We start from the raw sequence: 27,145 nt of genomic DNA, 5'->3' as shown, positions 1-27,145 counted from the left end.
CCCGTATATAACTCGCTAGTATAGTACTGGCTTAACGACATTACTTATATACGAGCATGGGGTAGTAGGATATACCCGCTATATACTCGCTAGTTTAGTACCGCTTGATACGGCATTACTTATATAAAGGCATGGGGTAGTAGGATATACCCGGTATATGACTCGCTGGTATAGTACTGGCTGGATACGCATTACTTATATACGAGCAAGGGTAGTAGGATATACCTGCTATGACCGCTAGTATAGTACTACTGCTTGATACGGCATTACTAATATACGAGCATGGGGTAGGTAGTAGGATATATCCGGTATATGACTCGCTAGTTTAGTACTGGCTTGATACGGCATTACTTATATAAAGGCATGGGGTAGTAGGATATACCCGGTATATGACTCGCTAGTATAGTACTGGCTTGATACGGCATTACTTATATACGAGCATGGGGTAGTAGGATATACCCGCTATATAACTCGCTAGTATAGTACTGGCTTGATACGGCATTACTAATATACGAGCATGGGGTGGTGTAGGATATATCCGGTATATGACTCGCTAGTATAGTACTGGCTTGATACGGCATTACTAATATAAAGACATGGGGTAGTAGGATATACCCGGTATATGACTCGCTAGTATAGTACTGGCTTGGATACGGCGCATTACTTATATACGAGCATGGGGTAGTAGGATATACCCGCTATATAACTCGCTAGTATAGTACTGGCTTGATACGGCATTACTAATATACGAGCATGGGGTAGTAGGATATATCCGGTATATGACTCGCTAGTATAGTACTGGCTTGATACGGCATTACTAATATAAAGGCATGGGTAGTAGGGATATTACCCGGTATATGACTCGCTAGTATAGTACTGGCTTGATACGGCATTACTTATATACGAGCATGGGGTAGTAGGATATACCCGCTATATAACTCGCTAGTATAGTTACTGGCTTGATACGGCATTACTATATACGAGCATGGGGTAGTAGGATATATCCGGTATATGACTCGCTAGTATAGTACTGGCTTGATACGGCATTACTTATATACGAGCTATGGGGTAGTAGGATATATCCGGTATATGACTCGCTAGTAGAGTACGGTGGCTTGATACGGCATTACTTTTATACGAGCATGGGGGTAGAGGATATATGCGGTATATGACTCGCTAGTATAGTACTGGCTTGATACGGCATTACTTATATACGAGCATAGGGTAGTAGGGTATACCCGGTATATGACTCGCTATTATAGTACTGGCTTGATACGGGCATTACTTATATTACTGACCATGGGGTAGTAGGATATACCCGGTATATAACTCGCTAATATAGTACTGGCTTGATACGGCATTACTTATACGAGCATGGGGTAGTTGGATATACCCGGTATAAGACTCGTTTACCAGCATGGGGTAGTAGGATATACCCGGTACATAAACTCGCTAGTATAGTGCTGGCTTGATACGGCATTACTTATATACCAGCATGGGGTAGTAGGATATACCCGGTACATAACTCGCTAGTATAGTACTGGCTTGATACAGTATTACTTATATACCAGCATGGGGTAGTAGGATATACCCGCTATATTACTCGCTAGTATAGTACTGGCTTGATACGGCATACTTATATACGAACATGGGGTAGTAGGGTATACCCGGTATATGACTCGCTAGTATAGTACTGGCTTGGTACGGCATTACTTATATATAAGCATGGGGTAGTAGTATATACCCGCTATGACTCGCTAGTATAGTACCGGCTTGATACGGCATTACTAATGTACGAGCATGGGGTAGTAGGATATATCCGGTATATGACTCGCTAGTATAGTACTGGCTTGATACGGCATTACTTATATACGAGCATGGGGTAGGAGGATATACCCGCTATATAACTCGCTAGTATAGTACTGGCTTGATACGGCATTACTTATATACGAGCATGGGTAGTAGGATATATCCGATACATGACTCGCTAGTATAGTACTGGCTTGATACGACATTACTTATATACGAGCATGGGGTAGTAGTATATACAATGGCTGTTTGTAAAACATGCATGCCCCCCATAGGGCTGTCAGTTGTAGAGGCAGCCATTGTGTGAAAACGTTTTTGTCACTGTGACCGTTGACCTGAAAATCAATAGGGGTCATCTGCCAGTCATGATCAATGTTCCTATGAAGTTTCATGATCCTTAGTTTCATGATCCTAGGCCTAAGCATTCTTGAGTTACCTTCCTGAAACCATTTTATTATTTGGAATAACTGTGACCTTGACCTAGTAACCTGAAAATCAAGATGGGTCATCTGCCAGTCATGATCAATGTACCAATGAAGTTTCATGATCCTAGGCCTAAGCGTTCTCAAGTTATCATCCGGAAACCATCTGATGGACGGACCGACCGACCGACATGTGGAAAACAATATACCCCCTCTTCTTCGAAGGGGTGCATAATTAGAGAGTGGACACCATGCTCAAAGTTTAAAACGCACTAAGTGACCCCTTGGCCTTGATTTTGACCCGGCATTACCCATATTCGAACTTGACCTAGACATCATATAGATACAACATCTGACCAAGTTTGGTGAAGATCGGGTAAAAACAACTTGAATTAGAGAGCGGACACTTAATACGGACCGACAGACAAGACAGGCAGACGGACCGACAAACTTCGTTTGTGGGGGTATTAAAATGTATTAATAATGCTACTGGTATTTCATTTCTGCGTATTTTAGTCTTATATACAATATGTAAAGTTTCTATTAAGTGCATTATTCCAATTTACTATTCATGACACTAACTTCTACGTTATAAACAAATACTTTCAGATCATTTGCTGTTATTTGTAACTGAACGAGCAAAGAAAAAAATCTTACTAATAAATCCTTCCAACAATAAGCATTTTTCCTTGTGACTTGACTTTCACTGGGAATCAAACCCAGATCTCCGACTTACTTAGTAAGTCGGCATGTTTTCTTTACACCATGAAAGCGATAAGTTGAAGGAAAAAGCTAATCATTATGTACACAAAATATATTTAACGGATAAAAATTTTCCTACAAGTCTGTATTAACAATTTGACCCCCATGGCATGGCCAGTTTTATGCTAACACAATTGTGTTTAGTTTTACTACATTTACACGATGCTTTGCTGAATACCAAATATCTTTGCAGTCAGATTCATAGATAATTTTCCACTTTTAACATATAAGGAAAACAAGATACTACAAAGCAGGGTTAATTAAATTTGGACTTGCTCACATTTTGGCAAAATGACAATTTTCCAAAACAATCAAATTATAGAACAAGAGCCCTAAGGTGCTCAACTGTGACCAGAAGAAACTAAACTATTCTGAGAGGGTGTAGTTTAGAATAATAAATGAACTTAATGAAAAATATGTAATTTGTAGACAAATTATTATTTATAAACTTGACTTTGCTTATCATTACAGCAAATGTTTTGACAAACTTTAAACAAGATGTGTTTGTGAAACACAATGTCCCCCTATATGACGTTTGACCTTGTAGGATGACCTTGACCCTTCACCACTCAAAATGTGCAGCTCCATGAGATACACATGCATTTCAAATATAAAATTGCTAGCTTCAATATTGCAGAAGTGACATTACATGATCAATTTTGACCCATATATTTGACCTTGAAGGATGACCTTGACCTTTCACCACTAAAAATGTGCAGCTCAATGAGATACACATTTATGCCAAATATCAAGTTGCTATCTTCAATATAGAAAAAGTATTCATAAAATAAGCGATTTGGGCCACATATATTCGACCTCTGACCTTGAAGGATGACCTTGACCTTTCACCACTCAAAATGTGCAGATCCATGAGATACACATGCATGCCAAATATCAAGTTGCTATCTTCAATATTGCAAAAGTATAATAAAATGAGCGATTTTGGACACATATATTTGACATCTGACCTTGAAGGATGAACTTAACCTTTCACCACTCAAATTGTGCAGCTCAATGAGATACACAAGCATGCCAAATATCAAGTTGCTATCTTGAATATTGAAATACTGCAAAAGTGTACATTAAATGAGCGATTTTGACCCATATATTTGTCCTTTGACCTTGAAAGATGACCTTGACCTTTCACCACTCAAAATGTGCAGCTCCATGAGATACATATGCATGCAAAATATCAAGTTCCTATCATCAATATTGCAAAAGTTATTGCAAATGTTAAAGTTGGCGCAAACCAGCCAACCAACAGACCAACCAACAGACAGGGCAAAAACAATATGTCCCCCACTACTATAGTGGGGGACATAAAAAAGGAACACAATTTTAAATGCAACTTCAAGTGTTTACAAGCTTTTTTCAATTTGACATTTTGACCCACTTTTTGACGTTATGTGATCCAGTTTCAAAGTCAGCTGAGATTACATTGGGCCAAATGCTCTGATCATCTTTCATGAAAAATGCACATAAAAAAGGCCAATTGTGTGTTAACAAGGTTCTACTCTAGCACATTAAGAAAAACTGTCATGTCCACTGGCAGCCATGTTAGTCTACAAACCGGAACCAGTTACAAACTCGACAACTGAGCTATCATTAGAATAAATATTCTGACCAAAATTTATGGAGATATGGCTAAAAATGTCACTTCTAGAGAATTTACAAGGTTTCATTATAGCCATATAAAGACAATTGCCTCGTGCTCTAGTGGATATGTTTTTTGAATAGACATAAAAATTTCGAAACTGGACTGAGCCATCATTTGAACAAATATTCGACCAAAATGCATGAAGATTGGAAAAAAAAACAGTGACTTCACTAGTGTTCAAAAGGTTTCACTATAGCTATATAAGGAAAACTGCCCAGCCCTGTTACATACGGTCATTTATGAAGTTCCACAACTGTTGTCGTACGTTAAACAGTTTTCTAGATAGTAATTTCCCACTATTTTTCCATCAGTGCAGCTTATGATCAACAATTAACTAGTCACTTCCACTTTAAACCTGTCCACTGTAAACACAAGGTTTACTGTTTTGACCTTTTTATACTTTTTATTTCTTATTGCTTTTGAAATATCATCTTATATATAATGTTATAATGTTCAAATGTATCTCCAATTATATTCTACAACACCGGTTCAATACATTGAGCTGTACACTATAAATGTAGGGACTAAAATATGATGATAACATTTCTCATCTCTTCTTCTTCTTGTCAATCACTCAAATGGAAACACTGGCCCCTGTGGTACACATTCTTTTTGATCAGCATGTTTTGTCTGCCAAACTGAAAAAAATAATAATCACAAATAAACATTTTAAAGAGAAGTGTAATGCCCCAACACTAATCTTTAGTTTCAAAACAATTGTAATGTCCAAACAAAATTAAACTAAAATACCAAAGTGTGCAAATTCAAATGCTTTTTACTTTGAGCTAATAGAGAGAGTTATACAGACAACAAGACATTTGCACATGGTGAATACTTGTGTTATTTGGATAAGGCATTACCATAATATAGTCTGAGCAGTAGTAGGACGCAATGCATGCCTCTCCAACCGCTCAACTATTGTGACTGCTAGATGATGATTTCAGCTGAGGAGCTAAACAAAAATGAGCAAGGGCCATAGTTCTGCAAAATTTGGGCTCATACATAATTTATTCCTTTAAGATGCCAATGTCTCCAATGTTGACTAGAAATGGCGCGGCAGAGACCGACGCATATCCCCACGCCGCATGTTTGACCCAGGGGCGCCCCAGGGTTGGTAATGGGGCCATGCATAGTTGACCGTATTGTCATAAGAGAAGTTCAGTATCAATTAGAAGTGAATCGGTGTAGAAATGAAGAAATTATAGTAAAAGGCAATTTTAGGTGGTCGTGGCCTATGTGGGAGGGGCACCCCAGGGTTGGTAATGGGGCCATACATAGTTGAGATTGACCGTATTGTCATAAGAGAGGTTCAGTATTAATTTGAAGTAAATGGGTGAAGAACTTTTAAAGTTATCGAAGGATCCAGAAAAGTGTCAGACTGACAGACACAGAGCGCAAACCGTAAGTCCCTCTCCTTTTTCAAGGGTAGGAAACTAACAAGTTTTGATAATAATGTAAAAATAATGGTCAAAACAAGAAACTGATTGAAATACAAAGTTAGGTCGCCCAAAGGGTGTTCTCATTATGTTATATGCACAAACAGGGATTTCAGATATTAAAGGGGTCAGGACCATGGATAATTAATAAACCCTCATATCAATTTCATGTGAATTGCCAGCATTTAATTCTTACGTTCACCTACCATTACTTACATCAAGAGTGTCTTGGTTTGGGTCAAGCTTTCGTATATTGTTTGGAGGCATAGTGTAATAGCTGTGATATTTTAGGAATAAAATGAACCTGAACACAAAACTGAAGCAAATCTGCACCTTTCTAGGTATATTTTGACCTTTGACCTTGAAGGATGACCTTGACCTTTCACCACTCGAAATGTGCAGCTCCATGAGATACACATGCATGCCAAATATGAAGTTGCTTTCTTCAATATTGCAAAAGTTATGGCAAAATATTAAAGTTGGAGCAAACAAACCAACAGACAGACCAACAGACAGGGCGAAAACAATATGTCCCCCACTATAGTTCATTCCAACGCTCACGGACACTGGAACCCCGGGGAGAGTAGGAAAGCTCCACTATATATATTTCATATATAATAGTCGAGCTAAAAACCCTATTTTACTATGATTCAAGGGCCATAACTCAGGGGTGTCTGGGTCTATTTGGCCCATTATCTAACTTGACCTAGATGTTATTGCCTTACACATTTTCATGAAGTTTGGTGAAGATCTGATGACAATTGCTAGACTATTGAACGGAAAATAATCCGGACGGATTGACAGACGGACTTACTAACTTACAGACGGACGGATGGACTAACAAACTAAAGGACGGAGCGATTTTTATATGCCCTCAAAATCGCTGGTTCGGGGGCATAAAAACGACATTGTATAAAATGTATTGTATTTCTTAAACTGTATGAACTGTTATATCATACATGCCATGCGTCCCGGATTGTCCGGGACAGTCCCAGAAATGAAGAACTTGTCCTGCTGTCCCGGAAATCTGTCAAATGTCCCTGAATTTACAAAATCCATATATACATGTACCTTATCTTAGGCTTAACTGCACCTCGAATCTGTGTATATATGCAGCGTCTCCATGACAATGCCTACCCGAATAGGCAGACTACGCTACGTGTCAACAATCAATTAACAGGGGTCCTGTTATCATATTGATTGTCTCACGTTCGCTGTCAAACCGAAAAGGCGGCATTGTTTTGGTTGTTAATTGACTTATATCTACATCGAAACAAGAGTGTAACTAATGTGTGACTGTACGGATTTTAAGTTGACGATCTACCGGTACTGTTTTGTTGTATTTGTTTTATGTGATTGGTTGTATGTATTGTGAATTGATTTGAGTTGACAATCTAACGGTACTGTATTGTTGTATTTTTTATTATATAAATGTTATAAATGAATAAAGGCGTATCAACAACTACGCGTTACACACCGGTCTTAATAACAATAACGCAGTGACGTCACCATCTATGTTTAGAACGCTTACACTGAAAACACATGGCCTGTATCTAGTAAAGGAACTAGTAATGTTTAATTTGACGTTAATAGATCAAGTTTATTTCGGATAGGCTTTCGAACTTTTGCAATTAACGATGCGAAACAAAACAAAACATACCAAAAATGCATATGTCTATAAATATCGCTACATTTTATACATGTCCCGGAAAATCGGCAAAAGTCCCGGACAATTTAACACAATGTCCCGGAATTGGTCTGAAAAATTATGGCATGTATGGTTATATGTAATTTCCATTTTACATTATCATTACATCTTCTCACGCGTGATTGGAAGTCTCTGAACTGTTATATACAGACAGATCAATCCCTAGTTTATCTTCCAGGGATCAGAAGATGTCTTGAAATCATTATGAACTGTTCCATCATTTAAAATACTGTATGAAATAAATGACAAAGTTATGGCCCAGACAAACTTCAGGTTTAAAACACAATAAGTGACCCCATGACCAAATTTCTGACCGGGCATGATCCATATTCAAACTTGACCTATACATCATCTAGATACAATTTGTGACCAAGTTTGGGTGAAGATCTGATGAAATTTCGGGACAGACTGACGGACCGACAAAGTGGTTCCTATATAGCCCCCATAACCAAAAAGATAGTATTACCAGCAGTTGGTTTCAATGGAAATTTCTTACCAGACAAGAGGTTTGATGCAAATTGTTGTGAGGGGAAACTGGAAAATATCTGAAACAAAAATAAAGTCTTATATAATTTGAAGCGCTATATTGTTAAGTCAAATTTTAATATTTGATAATCATAATACTGCTAGCTGTCTGATTACAGAGGAGTCTTCACAACATAATGCGTTAACAGTTTTCCTGCAATAAGCAAACAGGACAAAATCAACAACACGAGTATTTATAATATATTCAGAGACAAAGATGATCCATCCATGTCTTTGGAAATAAACAAAGGGCATTTATTTTGGCCTCATTTTAGCCATGTTGATAAATATAATGGGTCATACTGCTTAGTGTGTTACAAGTGAAACACCATCAAAACCAGTGCTCCAGCTTGGCATGAATGGAAGGGCGCAGCACCCTGCCTTTCAAAGATTCCGACCTGTCAACCTTGGACACCCTTCATGCCCTTTGATGAAAATGCCGAGTTGGGAATAGGGAGTTACAGTTGTAAGATCGTACGCGAATATCATTTGCCATTTAAAAGGAATCATGATGTTCAAACTTAACCTTTGACCTAGAAGTTGGCAAAGGGTTTGTTTTTAGTTGGTCGCATTTTAGAATTTACAGAGCATATTTTGCAAATCAGTGTGTGCTTAGAAGCCTTAGCTACGGAAAGAACCGCAACTCAATTTGCTAAGAACGATCACCACTGCCTGTCTGCAACAGATGACAAATGATTCTGCTCTAGCAGTGAGTGTATATACCAGCTTGTAAGACGACATTGGCCAGACTTGTGTTTATCATTAAAGTCTGTAGGTATTTGTACCATTTTTGACCTCATCCAAGATATCATTTGGACAAATCTTCGGACAAAGTTTCATGATGATCAGACAATAAATGTGGCCTCTAGAGTGTTAACAAGGTTTTACTATATAGCCATAAAAGAACAAATGCAGAGCCCACTGGCAGCCATATTTTTTAACCAATCAGCATCATGTTTGAACTCGTCCAAGATATTATTGGGATGAATCTTCTGACCATTTTTCATGAACATCGGAAATAAAAGTGGCCTCTAAAGTTTTAACAAGACTTTACTATAGCCATATAATGAAAAAAATGCCCCGCCCCCTGGAAGTCGTGTTTTCCAAGCAAATGTACCCATTTTCAAACTCTTTCAAGATATCATTGAGACCAATCTTTTGACCAAATTTCATGAAGCTTGACAATAAATGTGGCCTCTAAAGTGTTAACAAGGTTTTACTAAAGCCCTATAAGGAAAAATGCCCCGCCCCCTGGTGGCCATGTTTTAATAGCAACCATACCCATTTTCGAACTCATTCAAGACATCATTTGGACAAATCTTCTGACCAAGTTTCATAAAGATCAGACAATAAATGTGGCCTCTAGAATGTTAACAAGGTTTTACTATAGCCATAGAAGGAAAAATGCTCTGCCCCCTGGCAGCCATGTTTTTCAACCAATCAGCATCATTTTTAAACTTGTCCAAGATATTATTGGGATGAATCTTCTGACCATGTTTCATGAAGATCCAACAATAAATGTGGCCTCTAGGGTGTTAACAAGATTTTACTATAGCCATTTATAGCCATATTAGGAAAAATGCCCCGCCCCTTGGCAGCCATGTTTTTCAAGCAAACATAACCATTTTCAAACTCATCCAAGATATCATTGAGACCAATCTTCTGACCAAATTTCACGAAGATTGGACAATGCGGCCTCTAGAGTGGTGGCCATGTTTTTAAAGCAACCAAAACCATTTTCAAACTCATCCAACCGGCGTCATTTTAAAACTTGTCAAAGATATTATTGGGTTGAATCTTAAGTAATATGCATATAATAATGGAAAAAGGGCCATTATTCTTACAAAATGCTTGATACAGTTGTCTGCTCTTCTTTATAGATTGGGGTCATGTTGGTAAATAAGTTTGCAAAATATGCAAGCAATATGTTAAGGGACGTTGAAAATATTTTAGGTGGTACGCCAACTTTAACATAGATTTATCAATAAAATGAATATTCAAAATGGTAAAGGGGCCATAATTATTACAAAAAGCTTGATATAGTTGTCTGCTCTTGTTTATAGGTTGGGGTCATGTTTGTTAAGAAGTATGCAAAATATGAAAGAAATATGCCAAGGGACATTGAAAATATTTGGGGTAGTACGCAAACTTTTAACATTTGCATGCTCACACTAACGCCAATGCTAAGGCTAACGCAAACGCCGGGTGAGTAGAATTACTCCACTATATAGATTTCATATATAATAGTCGAGCTAAAAAGGGTCTTTCTGTAAATCTTTAAGAGAACAAATTCAAAACTCAACAGGCCTTTTTATTATTAAATATGCTTGTTTCCATATATAATTTAAGGCCCTTAAATCATTCAGGATATAACTTTGAACATTTTTTACAGAAATAAAATGATCTTAAAGTTCTCTGCAATGCAAAGTAATTTTTACACACTAGATATTTAAAAAACAAATTGTTAACTTGTCCATGCTATTCGGGCCAGCTGTGCTCTAACTGCCTATGGAAAATCTTGATTATATATATCTTAAATATATATACCTGTTGTGACCCTTGAGATCCTTATGAAATGTTCATAATTCACTAATAACTGTATGTAAAAAAAATAGTATTACCAGATAATCGGGTTCAAAAGTTATTTCTTTCAAGATAGGATGGTTGGTGGGAAATGTCTTCCGACGAAACTGAAAAACATCTAAAACAAAAAGAAAGTGACTTCTTGTATAATTTGAAGCACTATTCATTTTAATACAATTGTGTTTTGACAGCCATAGTTCTGCTGAGCCTAAAAATTAAAAGTAGGTCAACAAAACACAAAATGAAATCCAATGCATCACCAAATCTTCAACATATCCAATTAATAAAATTAATGTTTATATATAGACGGTTTTGATACATGGCACAACATCAGGGGTGTCAAATGTCCCAAATTTGAAATCCTTATGATAAAGTCTGGAGTCTGAGGCTGTAGGTCCCTTACAGGTAGAGCCCCCCAAAGCCATAGTTCATTGTTCTTTTTATAGTCTTAGTTGCTATTTCTGGTGAGTAAAATGCAAAATATTATAAGCCAGACCACCAGTAACACTCGATGTGTAATTGTCATTTTATATAAATGTTATGAAGAACATCGATAACAAGGGCTGTTTGTAAAACATGCATGCCCCCCATATGGGCTGTCCGTTGTAGTGGCAGACATTATGTGAATACGTTTTTTGTCACTGTGACCTTGACCATTGACCTAGTGACCTGAAAATCAATAGGGGTCATCTGCGAGTCATGATCAATGTACCTATGAAGTGTCATGATCCTAGGCAAAAGCATTCTTGAGTTATCATCCGGATTTTTTTTACTGTTTCGGGTCACCGTGACCTTGACCTTTGACCTAGTGACCTGAAAATCAATATGGGTCATCTGCATGTCATGATAAATGTACCCATGAAGTTTCATGATCCTAGGCGTAAGCGTTCTTGAGTTATCATCGGAAACCATTTAACTATTTCGGGTCACCGTGCATTTGGCTTTGACATAGTTACCTCAAAATTAATACGGGTCATCTGCGAGTCATGATCAATCTACCCATAAAGTTTCATGATCCTAGGCATATGTGTTCTTGAGTTATCATCCGGAAACCATTTTACTATTTCGGGTCACTGTGACCTTAACATTTGACCTACTGACCTCAAAATCAATAGGGGGTCATCTGCGAGTCATGATCTATCTACCTATGAAGTTTCATGATCCTAGGCCTATGCATTTTTGAGTTATCAACCGGAAACCATTTACTATTTCAGGTCACCGTGACCTTGACCTAGTGACCTCAAAATCAATAGGGGTCATCTGCAAGTCATGATCAATCTACCTATGAAGTTTCATGATCCTAGGCATATGCGTTCTTGAGTTATCATCCAGAAACCATTTTACTATTTCGGGTCACCATGACCTAGAGCTTTGACCTAGTGACCTCTAAATGAATAGGGATCATCTGCGAGTCATGATCTATCTTCCTATGAAGTTTCATGATCCTAGGCCTAAGCGTTCTTGAGTTATCATCCGGAAACCACCTGGTGGACGGACCGACAGACCGACCAACCGACATGTGCAAAGCAATATACCCCCTCTTCTTCGAAGGGGGGCATAATAAATGTTAATCCACTAACCATACAGTAAAACAACTGTCCAAAAATATATCCAGATATGTCTTTTGCAAATGAAATAATATATGCACTTAGTTTGACAGCAGAAAATGGAAATTTAATGCTACATTTTGTAGTATGTAAGATTTCTGGAAAGTAGCCAAGAGGTTAGGTCAGTTACCTTTTATGTCCGTGTCAGCGGATAACCAATCAGACAATAGTAAAACAAGGGACAAAATTGTCACAAAACCAGGTTTTCAATGTAGAAAAAAGTCTGATAGAGGGAGACAACTAAAACTGAACTGATTGTTTATAATTAACCCCCTTTGTTTCAAAATAAATATATTTTTAGTTGTGGCGACCTTGACCTTGGAGATATTGACGTAATTCTAAAGTGCAATCGTCCCACGATGGTGAACAAATATGCCAAATCATTTTTAAGTCTCACAATGAATGACATAGTTTTGGCCCGGACAAGCTCTTTTATGGCCATTTTTGACCTTTGAACTCAAAGTATGACCTTGACCTTGGATATATTGACGGTATTCTTTTGAGCGACACACCGTCTAATGATGGTGAACAAATGTGCCAAATGATTTTAAATTCTCACCAAGAACCACAACGTTATGGCCCGGACAAGCTTGTTCCGTCCGCCCGCCAGCCGGCATTTGCCAATCTAATAACCCGTTTTTTTCTTTGGAAAACCTTGTTAAAAAGACCAGGAAAAATCCATACTAAGCACACATGCCCGGCATGCCAATGAAGCAATTACAATATTTGTTCACACCCCCTTAAAACAAATCATCGGATTTACACTGATCTAAAATTGAATCCTGAATGGCTCAAATCGGGATTTCCAAATAATCCGGACAATTAACACCCTTGCAACATGCATGGGTTGCTAAGTTACTAAATGTCCTACATATAACAAATTCAGAATTTGTGTACCATCCCACTCACATAAATAGCAATTGCAAGATGATGTCCATTACAAACCTGTTTGTTATCATTCTGACCTTTTTGTACTTCTATAGTTTTTCAAATTTTAATGTGATTAACCCTTTCCCACTCAGAAGCAAAGTGAAAACGGCTATGTGCAAACAGCATTAAACCAGAACAGCCTGCGAGTAACTCGCAGTCTGTTTAGGTTTTATGCCGTTTGCTGCTCATCAGTATCTAAGGGTTGGAAATTAATCCTTTAAAACTTAATCTAGAAAGAAAGGTCTTTTATTAAATTTAACTTTCTAAGGGACTTAAAATGCGTCAAAATACGTATTTATGTGGTAAAGGGTTAAAGTGCAAACACCTGATTATAGAAGGTATACCTAAGATCATATTGCTTGCCATGAGTAATAATCCAACAGATTGGCTTTGTTTGTATGCCAATAGATAGAGCTTGCACATTCTTTTTCAATATGTGGTTATGGACAACTGTAAACATTACTTCATGTATTTTAAGGTGCCTTTGCATTTTTTGGTTAATTGACAAAATAAAACAAGAGCTGTCACCATAGGATGACTTATGCCCCCTATAAATGCTTGATAGAAGTTATGAGCTTTTCCGAAACCTAAACACAGATTTCAAAACCTAAACGCGGACCCTAAGTTCAAGGTCACAGGGGTCAAAATTTGTGTGCGTATGGAAAGGCCTTGTCCATATACACATGCATACCAAATATGAATGTTATATCTCAAGGGACATAGAAGTTATGAGCATTTTTCAATATCTAAACGCAGATTTCGAAACCTTAACGCGGACCCTTACTTCAAGGTCAAGGTCACAGGGGTAAAATTTTTTGTGCGTATGGAAAGGCCTTGTTCATATACACATGCATACCAAATATGAAGGTTATATCTCAAGGGACATAGAAGTTATGAGCATTTTTCAAAACCTAAACACAGATTTCGAAACCTAAACGCGGACCCTAAGTTCAAGGTCACAGGGGTAACAATTTTTTTGCGTATGGAAAGGCCTTGTCCATATACACATGCATACCAAATATGAAGGTTATATCTCAAGGGACATAGAAGTTATGAGCATTTTTCAAAACCTAAACGCAGATATTGAAACCTAAACACGGACCTTAAGTTCAAGGTCACAGGGGTAAAAATTTGTGTTCGTATGGAAAGTTCTTGTCCATATGCACATGCATACCAAATATGAAGGTTATATCTCAAGGGAAATAGAAGTAATGAGCATTTTTCGAAACCGAAACGCAAAGTGTGACAGAAATACGGACCGACAGACGGACAGTCTGATAACTATATGCCCCCTTTTCTTTGAAAGGGGGCATAAAAATTGTTTCAGACTTGCACATTTTTGTTGCAGTTATGATATTTGTGAGAAAACAGTTATACTTAACATTAACAACCTGAAAATGATAAATCGTTGCAAAGCAAAACAATTGAATAATTTGGAGTTCTGTTGTCGTTTTTTGTGACACTACGAGCTTTGCTTATAGAAACTAAAAGTATAAAATATTGTATGAGCATGGATGGCCGTCTTAGCGTTAGACTTTTACTCCAGAGGTCAGTGGTTCGAGCCCAGATGAGGATTACTTTTTCTTTTAATTTGTTCTTGTTTTTTAATTGAGCTTTTTAGATTTAATGTTTACATTTATAAATATAACGCATTTAATGACAAACTTCAATACATGCCATAATCTGTTATAAGGTCCCTTAAATACCAAGATGAGTATCAAGGAACCTGAGTGAAACATTTTATTTTATTTCGGATATATACAGGACTGCTTATTGGAAACAAAAAGTTTGCTCGATTCTTGAATGACTTACAAAAATGTTTATCAAATCAAGTAGGTTCGTTTATTCTTCGTCTGTTGTCCCATCTCGCCAACAGTCAACCAGCTCCCTCCAGGCTTGTCAGTTCCAGGCGAGTCTCTCTAGCTGCCCCCATTTTGGCCCATCTGCTTAGAATCTGCATCCAGGTCACGGCGCCAGGTGTTACTGTATTTGAAATAAAGTAGGTTGGATGCCATTAAATGTGACTTTAAACACCATAATGACAGACAAAATAACAGGTTTATTTCCCTTCAATTAATAACAAGCAAATTCATTGAATTGATATCCCCCGCTAATTAGCTTCTGGACACAAAAATGTTATATTTGACACTCAGGTAAAAAAGCATTTTTTTAGGTTCCAAGGGCCATAACTCCGTTATTAACAGATAGTGTACAATGCCATTTGGCATGCATCATCCTCTTATCTATACATATACTCATACCAAGTTTCAATGAAATCCACCAAAGCACTTCCAAGATATGGCTCCCAACACATAAGTGCCGGATGGACGGAAAGACGGGCAGACAAGGCCAAAACAATATGCCTCCGCCTATTGCAGGGTGATAATAACATGAATGTAAATTAAAGCCAGCACATATATACCTGTAGGATGATTTTGGGCTCTGTGGTAAGGACTCAAGTCCTTTTTAAACCCCTCTTCTTATCGACGTCTTATGGTACTGTATCCGTATGTGTTCTCACAACTAATACAAATAGCCCTTATTCAGTAAAAAATAGTTCCTTAAGTATGGTAAAGAATGAATGTCCTTTTGACAAACAACAGTTATGATCACTAAAACTTATACACTATGTCCCCATTCCAATGTAGATCAATCCTGCTCTTGAATTCTAATACATTCTTGGCATCAACTACACATTGAGGCAAGTCATTCCACATGTTAATCACTCTTCTGGAAAATTGATTTTGACAAAAAGATGTTCTGGACTTTGGTTTCTCAAGCTTTAGGTTATGTCCTCTAGTTGATGATGTATAATTGAAAAAGTTCTCAAAAATGCAATCATCTATATTTTTGACTATTTTAAATGTTTGAATGGCATCCCCACGAATTCTGCGATGAGCAAGTGATGGTAATTTAAGTTCTTTAAGTCGTTCCTCATAGGATGAATTCCTCAAATTCGGTACAAGTTTTGTGGCTCTTTTTTGAACTTTTTCTATGCTAATAATGTCCTTTTTTAAATATGGGTACCATATAACATTTGCAAACTCAACATGCGGACGCACCAAGGCAGTATATAATTTCAAAAATAAGTATTTGTCCATGAACTCAAAAGATCTCTTTATTAAGGCTAGGATACTGTTTGCTTTATTTATCTTTGTAGATATATGCTTACTAAATTTTAGATCTCTTTCGAAGAGCACTCCCAGATCACATTCCTCAGTTGCAGCCTGCAGAGGCTTATTATTCATAGTATACTGTTGATTCGGGTTATTGTTTCCGTAATGTATAACTTTGCATTTGTCAACGTTGAAGGCAAGTTCCCATTTTTGTGCCCATTCGCTGAGAGAGTCAAGATCCTCCTGCAGCCTGCCTGAGTCCGTCACAGGTGCATATAACTTGGTGTCGTCAGCAAATATTTTAGAAATACAGCTCACAGAGTCTGTGATATCGTTAACATATATTATAAAAAGTACTGGACCAAGCACACTTCCCTGAGGAACTCCACTCTCTACACTTATCCAGCTAGATGTACTTCCCTTTATTGACACACACTGTCTTCTCTGACTCAGAAAGTTCTCAATCCAGGCCAGAACAATTCCCTTAATGCCATACGCAGATACCTTCCTTATGAGTCTTCTATGCGCAACTTTATCAAAAGCTTTCGCAAGGTCTAAGTAAATGCTGTCCCAGCTTTCGCTTCCTTCGATGAACTTTGTCCAGTCCTCCATAACATGTAGCAACTGTAACGCACAGGATCTATGTGGTCTAAAGCCGTATTGATCATTTGATAATAAATTATTCACACTTAAATGATACATGATATGTTTTCTAACTATTTTTTCAAGGATCTTGCAGACTACTGATGTGAGACTAACTGGTCTGTAGTTACATGGCTCAGTTTTGTTACCCTTCTTGAAAATTGGCGATATTCTTGCATCTTTCCACCCTTTTGGAACTTCTCCGGATGACAGAGACTTCTTGAAAATTAATGAAAGCGGTTTGACAAAAACGTCAGGCATACTTTTAAGCAAATATGGATGTATTTCATCCGGACCCATGGACTTAGACGAATCAATATCCTTTAGCAAATTTAAGACTTCCACTTCAGAAACATGTATGTCATTTAAAGTATTTTCCACAGTTTTATCTGGTAAATCAGGTATATTATGTAAAGTTTCTTTTGTAAACACAGAGGCAAAAAACCCATTAAGAACATCCGCCTTTTCATTGTCCGATCCAACAAACCCCCCATCGTCCCGTTTCAAATTAGAAACGCCAAATTTTGACTTAACTTTACTTTTTACATACCGCCAAAATTGCTTCGGTTCACTTTTAGCTTTAAGCGAAATAGTCCGTTCATAGTTTTTCTTACTCTTCTTCACACATTCATTGGCCGCATTTCTCACCACTTTATATGTTCCAAAGTCTGCCGTCCTTTTAGTAGCCATATATTTATTCCAGGCATGACGCTTCCCTTTAATAAATCTCAATGAATCCTGTGTCATCCACAACGGTTTCTTCATGTGTCCTGATTTTGGTTTAAACTTTGGAACAAACTTTTCCACACTAGCTCTGAATTTGCAAACAAAAGACTCCCACATGCTGTTAGCATCGCTGTGTTGGAAATATTCCTGCCAGTTTGTTGTTTCCCACTCTTCCGTAAAGCGTATTAAATCACATTTCCTGTATTGATAGGAACTAGCTCCAGTACATATTATTTTGAAATCACATAAAAAGTCAAATAGTAATGTTACATGATCACTGCATCCCAGGGATGGTAGATATTCTAAGTTCACTATGTCATTCTCATCTTTAGATAAAATTAGGTCAAGTATGTTCTTGCTCTGATCATTTCTACATCTTGCGAATTGGTTTACATGTTGAAACATAAAGTTATCTCTTAAGCACTCAATAAATAAGCTTTCATGATGATCCTCTCCATGTGTGGTGGTGTACGTGTCCCAATCAATGTCCTTCATATTAAAGTCTCCCGTAATTAATAAATTCTCGGCGAGTCCAACTGCCATGTTTAATAAATGGTTAATTTCATCACAGTTTCTAGTGTTGGAGGGGCTCCGATATATACACCCTAATGTTATTGTTTTGCTATCACTAATCCAGTCAATCCACGAAGCATCACCATAAAAGGAATTAAGAGTGGTATTTGGTGAAACATTTAATTCTGTTTTCGCATAAATAATGACACCTCTACCAAGGTCAGTTCCAGGAAAAGCTGAGTAACCATCAATATGATACAATGTGGAAGAACATGATATATTGTCGAAATTATACTTGGGTAACACTTCTGTAACAAATACAAAGTCTGGTGACACAATAGACAACTGCAAACGCAATTCATCAAGTTTGTTTTGGAGCTGATCTGCATTAGTATACATGCACTTACATCTTTCTGCAATTGATTCTGTTAAAACTGTTTTCGCGACAATAGTGGAATCAATACTTCGGTAAATATCACAGGGTTCCTGATCACTTATTGATTTAAAATCACACGTGATTAGACTAGAGTTAATTGCTTGACACTGTTTATGCCTATACTGCAAATCATTGCTCTGATTACTGTTTAAAATCTCATTGTTTTCAGACAAAGAGTCATTAACACAACTTGAAAAACTTTCAACGAAAGAACTGTGATTAACACAACTTGAAAAACTGTCAACGAAAGAACTGTGGTGAACACTTAAAACTGGAACACTAACTCTATTTACAGTTTCTTTAAATTTATCATAGACGAAATGGCCGACCCGGCTCTGAAATGCCCGGTGTCGCCATTGTGCTATTCACAAGACTATCTGGTCTTCTTTCCACTATTTCCCATCTAAAAATAATTAAATCATGATTTTTCTCTTCCAACTTTCGCTTCTCCAGTTCCCTTTTGAGATTCATATTCTTTATTCTCTCTTCTTTAGTCTGATCCGGGGTTATGAAAATCTTGCTCCATCTGTGAGCATAAACTTGCCCTATCTTCGCCCTCAGATACCTTGTCCCCCCTAGAACTCTGTGTTTGTCTGAAACACTCCCAAGAGTTACCTTGATCAGTCGATCCCTTCCGTCCGATGGCCTTCCCAAGCGTACAAAATCAAAATTTTTCAGACCAACACATTTGGTTGTAAGAAGTATTTCTTTCAGAGAAATTTCATCGTCCCCCTTCTTATCGGTGCTTTCCGCTCTTGGTTCTGGCACATTGTGTATAATAATGTTCAACTTACGCTCCTCGCGCTCTCTGTACTCAGTGATGGCTTTCTCAACTTGCTCTTCAACAACACTTTGTAGAGTATTTTTCAGATCCTCGTATTTTTTCTCACACGACTCAATTTTAAGCTGCTGTAAATGCAGAGCCTTAGCTAGTTCAGTTATTTTAGGTAAAACCCGAGTACATCCATCACAATTGAAAGGCAGATTTTTAACATTTGGCTCACTCTTAAGAACATCGTAAACCTTGTTAGACACATGACTACACTCCAGGCAGAACCAAAAGTTACAAATACTGCAATTAAAGCACTTTGGACTCTTCCCTTTAAAAGAAATCTCACACTGAGCACATGTTTTGTTATTAACAACTTGAGACGCCACATGAGACGCCACTTGAGACGCCATCATAGATCTCCTCAGATAAAATGAAATACGCTCAAAAATTAATCCTCATGATATAAGAACACTTCATAGATCACAGAGACCAAATTAATTTTAAATGTTTTAAGAAAGAGATGTTGATCGATCTCACACTAAGCACATGCTTCGTTATTAACAACTTGAGACACCATCAAATAAATCCTTGGAGAAAACCGTAATGTCCTCAAAATATAATCCTCATGATAAACGAACACTTCATTAATCACAACAGCCCAAAATAATTTTAATTTAAATGTTTGAAGAAAGAGATGTTGATCGATTTAATAAAAAAAAAAAATTCATTCCTAAATTTTCCAACTTGCTGCCACCGGAACCGGAAGTTGATATATGAATTAACTGCCTAGATGGGTGTATTAAATATAATTTAGGGCTTTACAATACTTACTGATATGTGAGCATATATTTACTTTTAGTAAATATAAATAAATGTAACAGTAATACTTACACACTTGTGACTGTGAGTTTATACATGTAACTAAACTTCCTTTATAATTTTATAACAGTTTTTTTATTCCTGCCATAGTATAAAGAAGTCACTTGCTCAATAACACATTTAAGCATGAGCTGTTTTTTTTAAATCTGCATACATAAGAAAACATCGAAAAAAAAACACAAGAGGAGCATGTATCCGAAAGTAAATTACGTCCGAAATCAGGCAAGTTAAGCATGCGCGAAATTCACCAAAACATCCATTAAATATGGTTTAAACAGAATCATATGTAAAACGTGAATGATAAATTAAACATTATCCAACAAAAGCATGCAGCTTTAACCAAAAAAACAACAGCAAAAATCAGCAATATAGCGATGTTGTTGAATAACTCGGCGAAGGCTAGCAAGAAGAGAATTTTCCAGGGGAAACAACTAAAAAGTAATGCAAACGGATTTAAATGGCTCATGCACGAAAGTTTATAATATAGCAACAACACATGATTTAGCTATAGAATTAGAATGCGAAAGATTTTTTTTAACTATTACTCGAAGATTCCTTAACTAAATAAAATATCAATAAAAGTTAAAACTTTGAGTTTGACCTACTTAGCAATCAATGGTCAAAACAACCTCGAAATAGCTTTTTCTTCATGTCAACAATACAATTGTTGAGTTAATGTTGACGTAATACTAATAATGATAATACTATCCATATTCTCTACCTAGAATATTCATCATATAAAAATATCCAATAAATGTAGTATATTTCTTTTCACGCTAACAATTCAAGATGGCTTACAATCGGTTTTGCTTGGGCATGCGCATTGCAAGCCTATTTGGTTTGGTCCCGCCTTTTTCTCCATATATGGTCATTTGAGCTTGTGGACGGCCGTGGACCATCCACCTACAGGATGCGAGCAGAACAAGATCTGTAGAAGAAGGTACAGTATAAAATAATAGTTCTGGAGCATTTGGGTAATTACGTTGGCTGCAAGCTTCAAAACGGTGCTGCCCGGGCTGCAGAGTGCCTATTGTAGAGATTCTTCAGACGGTAAGAGGCGCGCTGGTGGAAGATTACCGAGTGCTTGCAGGACGTGGAGTTACAGCTTCATCGAAGTCCGAAAGTATTGAAAACAGAAGCCCCGTTAGAACAAGAGTTCCTCGACGTCGCACTGTAAATATTTGAGGCGACTCAATTACTGTTCAGTTTCTAATCATTCGGCAGGTAGCCTGAGGAAAATCATTTAATTATATTGTTATTTTGTAATTGGCCTTTCAAGAGTTTCGGAAGGCACATCGTCATTGACAGGCCGCGCACATAGCGCTCGGTGGCGGCCTCAGGAATTCGGCCGGCTCGCGCTCCATTTACATTCGGGATTTTCCGCGCATGCGCATTGACTGGTTGGCAGAAAGCACTGGTTACAGCAACGTAAAACATGTATTTAAGGGGCCTTTTCACAGATTTAAGCATATTTTGAAGGTTGTAATTAAATGCTTTATATTGATAAATGTAAACATTGGATCTTAAAAGCTCCAGAAAAAATCAAGCATAAAATTAAAAAATTAAAAAAAGTAGCCGGTACCAGGGCTCGAACCAGTGACCCCCGGAGTCCCTGAGTTAGTCTGAAGTAAAAACGCTTTAGCCCTCTCGGCTAATCCGCCGGGTATACACGGCATAAGTATTTTATACCTTATATAAGCAATCTTCGTAGTTTCGTAAATTTAAACGACAACAGAACTCTCCAAATTATTTAATCGTTTCGCGTTGCAACGCTTTATAATTTTTAGGTTTTCAAATCGTAAAAAGATACACATAATGGCTATATTAGACTATGGTAAATGTTCAATTATACTGTTTCCTCACAAATATCATAACTAAAACGAAACTTTGCGAATCTGAAACAACTTTTTTCAATTTTGTCAATTTACCAAACCGTGAAAAGATCCCTTTAAGGGCTTTTAGTCAATAAATCGATAAAAAAAACGAAATAAATATAAAAACTCTTTAAAAAGTGCAAATAAATCATATTTAGTATCAATAAATGTATAAATATATAGACATAAATATAATTTCCTCTTCATGAGTACAAATACAAGGAGAATATTTGTTCATGTCAGTGTAAGATCGTTTGTTATTTCACGAGTGATCATAGAAAATATTATTTTCCTATGATCCATAGGCGGATCCAGGGGTGGGGGGGCGGACGCGGCGTACGCCCCCCCCCCCTAAAATCGCCAAAGAAAAGTCTTTCATTTGATGTTCCACACTTAACTAGATCTAAATCACATATTTAAGCTTGTCAAAGCCTTCAAAATCACTAAAATCGTGGAGCTTCCGGGGGGCTTCGCCTCCCTGGACTCCCAAAACTATAAACTATGCACTTGTTTGGCATAATAAGAAGGTTATTTGATGAAAGTATATAAGGCGTGACATGCTCGAGAAGTAGTTGTCAAAGCCGTCAAAATCACTAAAATCGTGGAGCTAACGGGGGGCTTTGCCACCCTGGACCCCCTAGCAGGGCTTTGCCCTGGACCCACCCGAGGCCCTAGCGCCCCCTGGACTCCCAGCAAATCTTTCAATATCCCCCCCTAACCAGAAATCTTGGACCCGCCCCTGTGATCACGAGTGAATATAACAGTTTGTTCATTTTCACTGCTGTTATTTCACTGCAGAAATGTAATATTTTATCATTAGGTATAAAAGGAGAAGTAGTTATTTTCATCATAGTAAACGTGGTCGTAAGACTAAATACTGACACTTCCACAAAACACGGTGAAAATAGCAATATGTTTATTTTCACTGCTGTTATTTCACTGCAGTAATGTTATATTTTATAATTAGGTATAAAAGGAGAAGTAGTTATTTTCATCATAGTAAACGTGGTCGTAAGACTAAATACTGACGATTCCACAAAACAAAACAATAAATTAGCGGTATTCTTCTGATAGTAAGACTTTAATAAATGATATTTAAAAAATAATTAAACATAAATTAATTTGATTTTAATTATAAGTGGTGTGGATAGTGTTATTTTTCATCAGCGATCGAAAGTGTAAGAAGTGCATTTACTCTATTTAACGCAAGTATTTTTTATGGGCCGGATTAAAGGGACTTCTTCACAAATGTGGAATTATATGAAGTGTGTCATTAAATGCCTAAAATTGCTAGATATATGTACATCAAAACGCTATAGCTTCATTATTATTACAAGAATAGAATATAGAATAATAAAACGAAACAAGTTTTTGCCTATCGGTACTCGAACCCGTGTCTTATGGATTACAAGGCTTAAACCGTAACCGTACAGTTGTTTTAATTATATTGTATGTAATATTTATTACAAAATTTGACGCAAGCAACATAAATATTTTAAATTATTCTATCGTTATTGGTTTGAAAAGCTTTATAATTTTATCAATTTAAAATGACAATATATTAAAATGCAGTTTCATAATGAGTCTACAGTAGGCCTTTATATCATGTTGATCCCTGGTTTGACATTTACTGTGTTATGATATGTTAGTTACATATGTTTGGGAAAATGTTATTCAGACAATCTATGAAAAAGTCCATTTTATAGATAATAAGACACACTTTAGTTTTAAGATGATTCAACTATTGCATCAACAATAATTTAATGTATATATTTCGATATCTATGCCTTTATGTACAATTTTTTTTACAGATTCAGCATTGGTTACTTAGTATACAGCCAGTGCCAAAGGGGACCACGGCATGGTCAATTGCAGTCTTTATTAAATCCGTATACACGTACACATAATAATTCAAGTATCACAATTTTATGTTATTTAATATATAAAATCAAATTAGACATAAGATGCATGCCCTTTATATCGTATAAATTGGAATGTATTGATATTCGAACTTGCAATTATTGACATAAAACACTAGAAACGCAAACTGAAATCAGTCACTAGTACTATGATTATGTTTACGGTGTGATCGCCCAACTATCCAAATATCATTGCAATTCTAGCACGAGACTGGATAACGGGTTTGAACTACAACAACAACGTGTACCCTAACGACATCGCAGTGCTCACTCTGACGACGAGCGTTGTCAACACGGATTTCATTTCGCTGGACGACGACACTGGTGCAAACGCCGACTCCGATTGCACCGGACAGAACTTTTATTATCAGCGGCTGGGGGCGGAGCGGTAAGTGTTAGAAAAGAAAAACGTGTCCCTGGATAAAAAAAAATGCAACATGGCAAAAAAGTGTCCCTCCGAAGTTATCATCGTTGAAACAGCATAAATGTAAACAGTTAGCGCCAGTTTAGTTAAAATAACTTACTACAGATTTTAGCATGCGGAGACAGCGGGTCATGTGTATGACTCATATACCCATATATGCTCTTAAAATAACGTACTAGAAAAGTTTAACATGCGGAGACAGCGAGTAATGTATAAGACTCATATACTCGGCTCAATTTTCAATTCAACATTTCAGGATAAAGTATTGTCCTGACGCAGCTTGTCTGGAAAGTTACTTCTTCATTCATTAGATAATCGTGCAATACTTTGAACCCAATATTCACAATTATGAGCCAAGGTGTTGCGCGTAAGAATTGAATCCCTAGCGCAAAGACACAGGTCACATTCGTATAATATTTACTCTGACAACATATCAAACAGTAATTAAAACTCAACCTTTGTGTCTGTTTTATATTTCGTAAATTGACCTATATGCATGACCGTAACCTTTTAGCCACGAACAAATGCCTTGCGCGTACTCGTCGTTATGGCACTGTACTACATTTTTACGATAGAAAACGTCCATTTAAAAGTGTTGCTGTTTTTATATATGCTGACAGCATAGGACCGCGAGGGAGCGAGGGAAAGCTGGCGGTCGTCATAGGGGACTCCATGTCCGTGTACGTACGTGTGAGCCACTACCGCGCCGGGCTAGATATACTCTCGCTAGACTCAGTGCGTCCCCTGGCAGGGGGTAGTCGCGGGTGAACTATTTCAAGTAAAAACGTCACCGTTTTTAACGAATATTATAGAATATAAAGCCAATCACGTCGTGTATCCTGTATTAGCGAAATGTTTAATAGGAAAAGTGCGGACATCGATATGCATTAGTGACAATATGTTGACGATGTTTTGCTGACTGTTTTTATTTAATAATTTGGTTAATTTGTAAGTTGAATATTCATATTTGCATCATATTTGACACCAGAAAATCGTATTAGCCGTAGATCTGAGGTTATTACACCCGCCCAGTAATAAAGCAAATTTGAAATTTAATAGCATTACTTTGTCTTGTATTTTTAGTCGTGTTATTGCATTTTAGTACATGTTAATAAGATGTGATACTATAATTTGTTCAGACTAAGCTCTGGTTTGTAGTTACAGGAGATGGGAGGAGAGAAGAGGGGAGGAGCGGAGAAGAGAGGTTAGGCGATGAGAGGAAAGGATAGGGGAGGAGATGAGAGGAGAGGCGAGGATAGGGGAGGAGAGGAGAGGAGAAGAGATGATAGGGGAGGAGAGGAGAGGATAGGGGAGGGGAGGGAGGGGACGGGAGGGGAGGCGAGGGGAAAAGAAAGAGGAGGAGAGGGAAGAGGAGGGGAAGAGAGCGGAAGGGAGGGGAGGAGATGACATGAGAGCATAGTAGAGTACAGTAGAGCAGAGCAGAGTACAGAAGAGCAGAGCAGTGTAGAGCAGAGTATAGCAGAGCAGAGTAGAGCAGAGTATAGAATAGTAGAGAAGAACAGAGTTGCGTCCAGTAGAGAAGAGTACAGTAGATGTTGTGTCTTTATTGTTTTCTTCCTGTTTCAATTATTAATTTCATAATATATGTATATACAGCCATTTTATAAAGACGTGGCCATGAACATACATATATTTTACCTTATGATTTTTATTTAACAATACACACAATGAATAACTATATGCTTCCTTTTACATGTTCAATAATATGTTTGTATGTTTTCTTATTTATATATTCAATAACAATTTCTTATCAAAAATGTTTTCGATCTACAACTACACTTAAACGACAAATATAATTTTTAAACAACATAGAGGACTATTATGTAAGTTTTACAAGATGCATTAATAATGGGCATTGATTTATATTTATTGCATATTTGTTTAATATAATGCATGTAGTCGACATCCGTATTCTCGCGGTATTCCTATTTTCGCGGTATTTCGATTGCGCCCCCTAAGTGCTGTTTACCTGTCAGATTTGGTTACCCAATTTCTTTCGCCGTCAGATAACAGTATTTTCAGTGATAATGAGCAATATTTTGGTAGTTGTGATTGCTATCCGTGAGAAATACGTTTTTTCCACCAAATTAAACAATATTCATTTTCAATTTTTCAGTATTTCAGTCTTTTACAACTTGTTGCACATCGTCTGCTTGCATTTTCCCGATCTCCGCCCATATGACTAAGGTTACACAACACATTTTAAAGATTAGGCCTTAAATCACTTAATTTTATACTGTAGGATGAAACTGAATGGGCATGAGGGTTGGGTCTTAAAGATGCGACGATCAATTATCTCAGATGACGTATGCATGTAGACAAAGTTTTCCACCACAACTAGTAGACTTTCCTGTTGTGAAGTTGATCACATTGGGACAATTTGA

General features: G+C 37.2%; 1 protein-coding gene across 1 annotated transcript in view; it reads right to left on the bottom strand.

Annotated features, from left to right (window-relative positions):
- The window catches only part of LOC127846350 (tetratricopeptide repeat protein 5-like), an 89,868-nt gene extending 63,119 nt beyond the window's left edge, over nucleotides 1-26,749 (bottom strand). The window contains exon 1 of the mRNA XM_052377526.1: nucleotides 26,731-26,749. The gene's annotated coding sequence lies outside the window, so the exon portion shown is untranslated. The remainder of the gene's footprint in view (nucleotides 1-26,730) is intronic.
- Between the last annotated feature and the right edge of the window lie 396 nt (nucleotides 26,750-27,145).

Source organism: Dreissena polymorpha, chromosome 9, assembly GCF_020536995.1.
Source record: "Dreissena polymorpha isolate Duluth1 chromosome 9, UMN_Dpol_1.0, whole genome shotgun sequence".
In the NCBI taxonomy this organism is placed as follows: domain Eukaryota; kingdom Metazoa; phylum Mollusca; class Bivalvia; order Myida; family Dreissenidae; genus Dreissena; species Dreissena polymorpha.
This window is presented reverse-complemented; position numbering and strand designations above follow the sequence as displayed.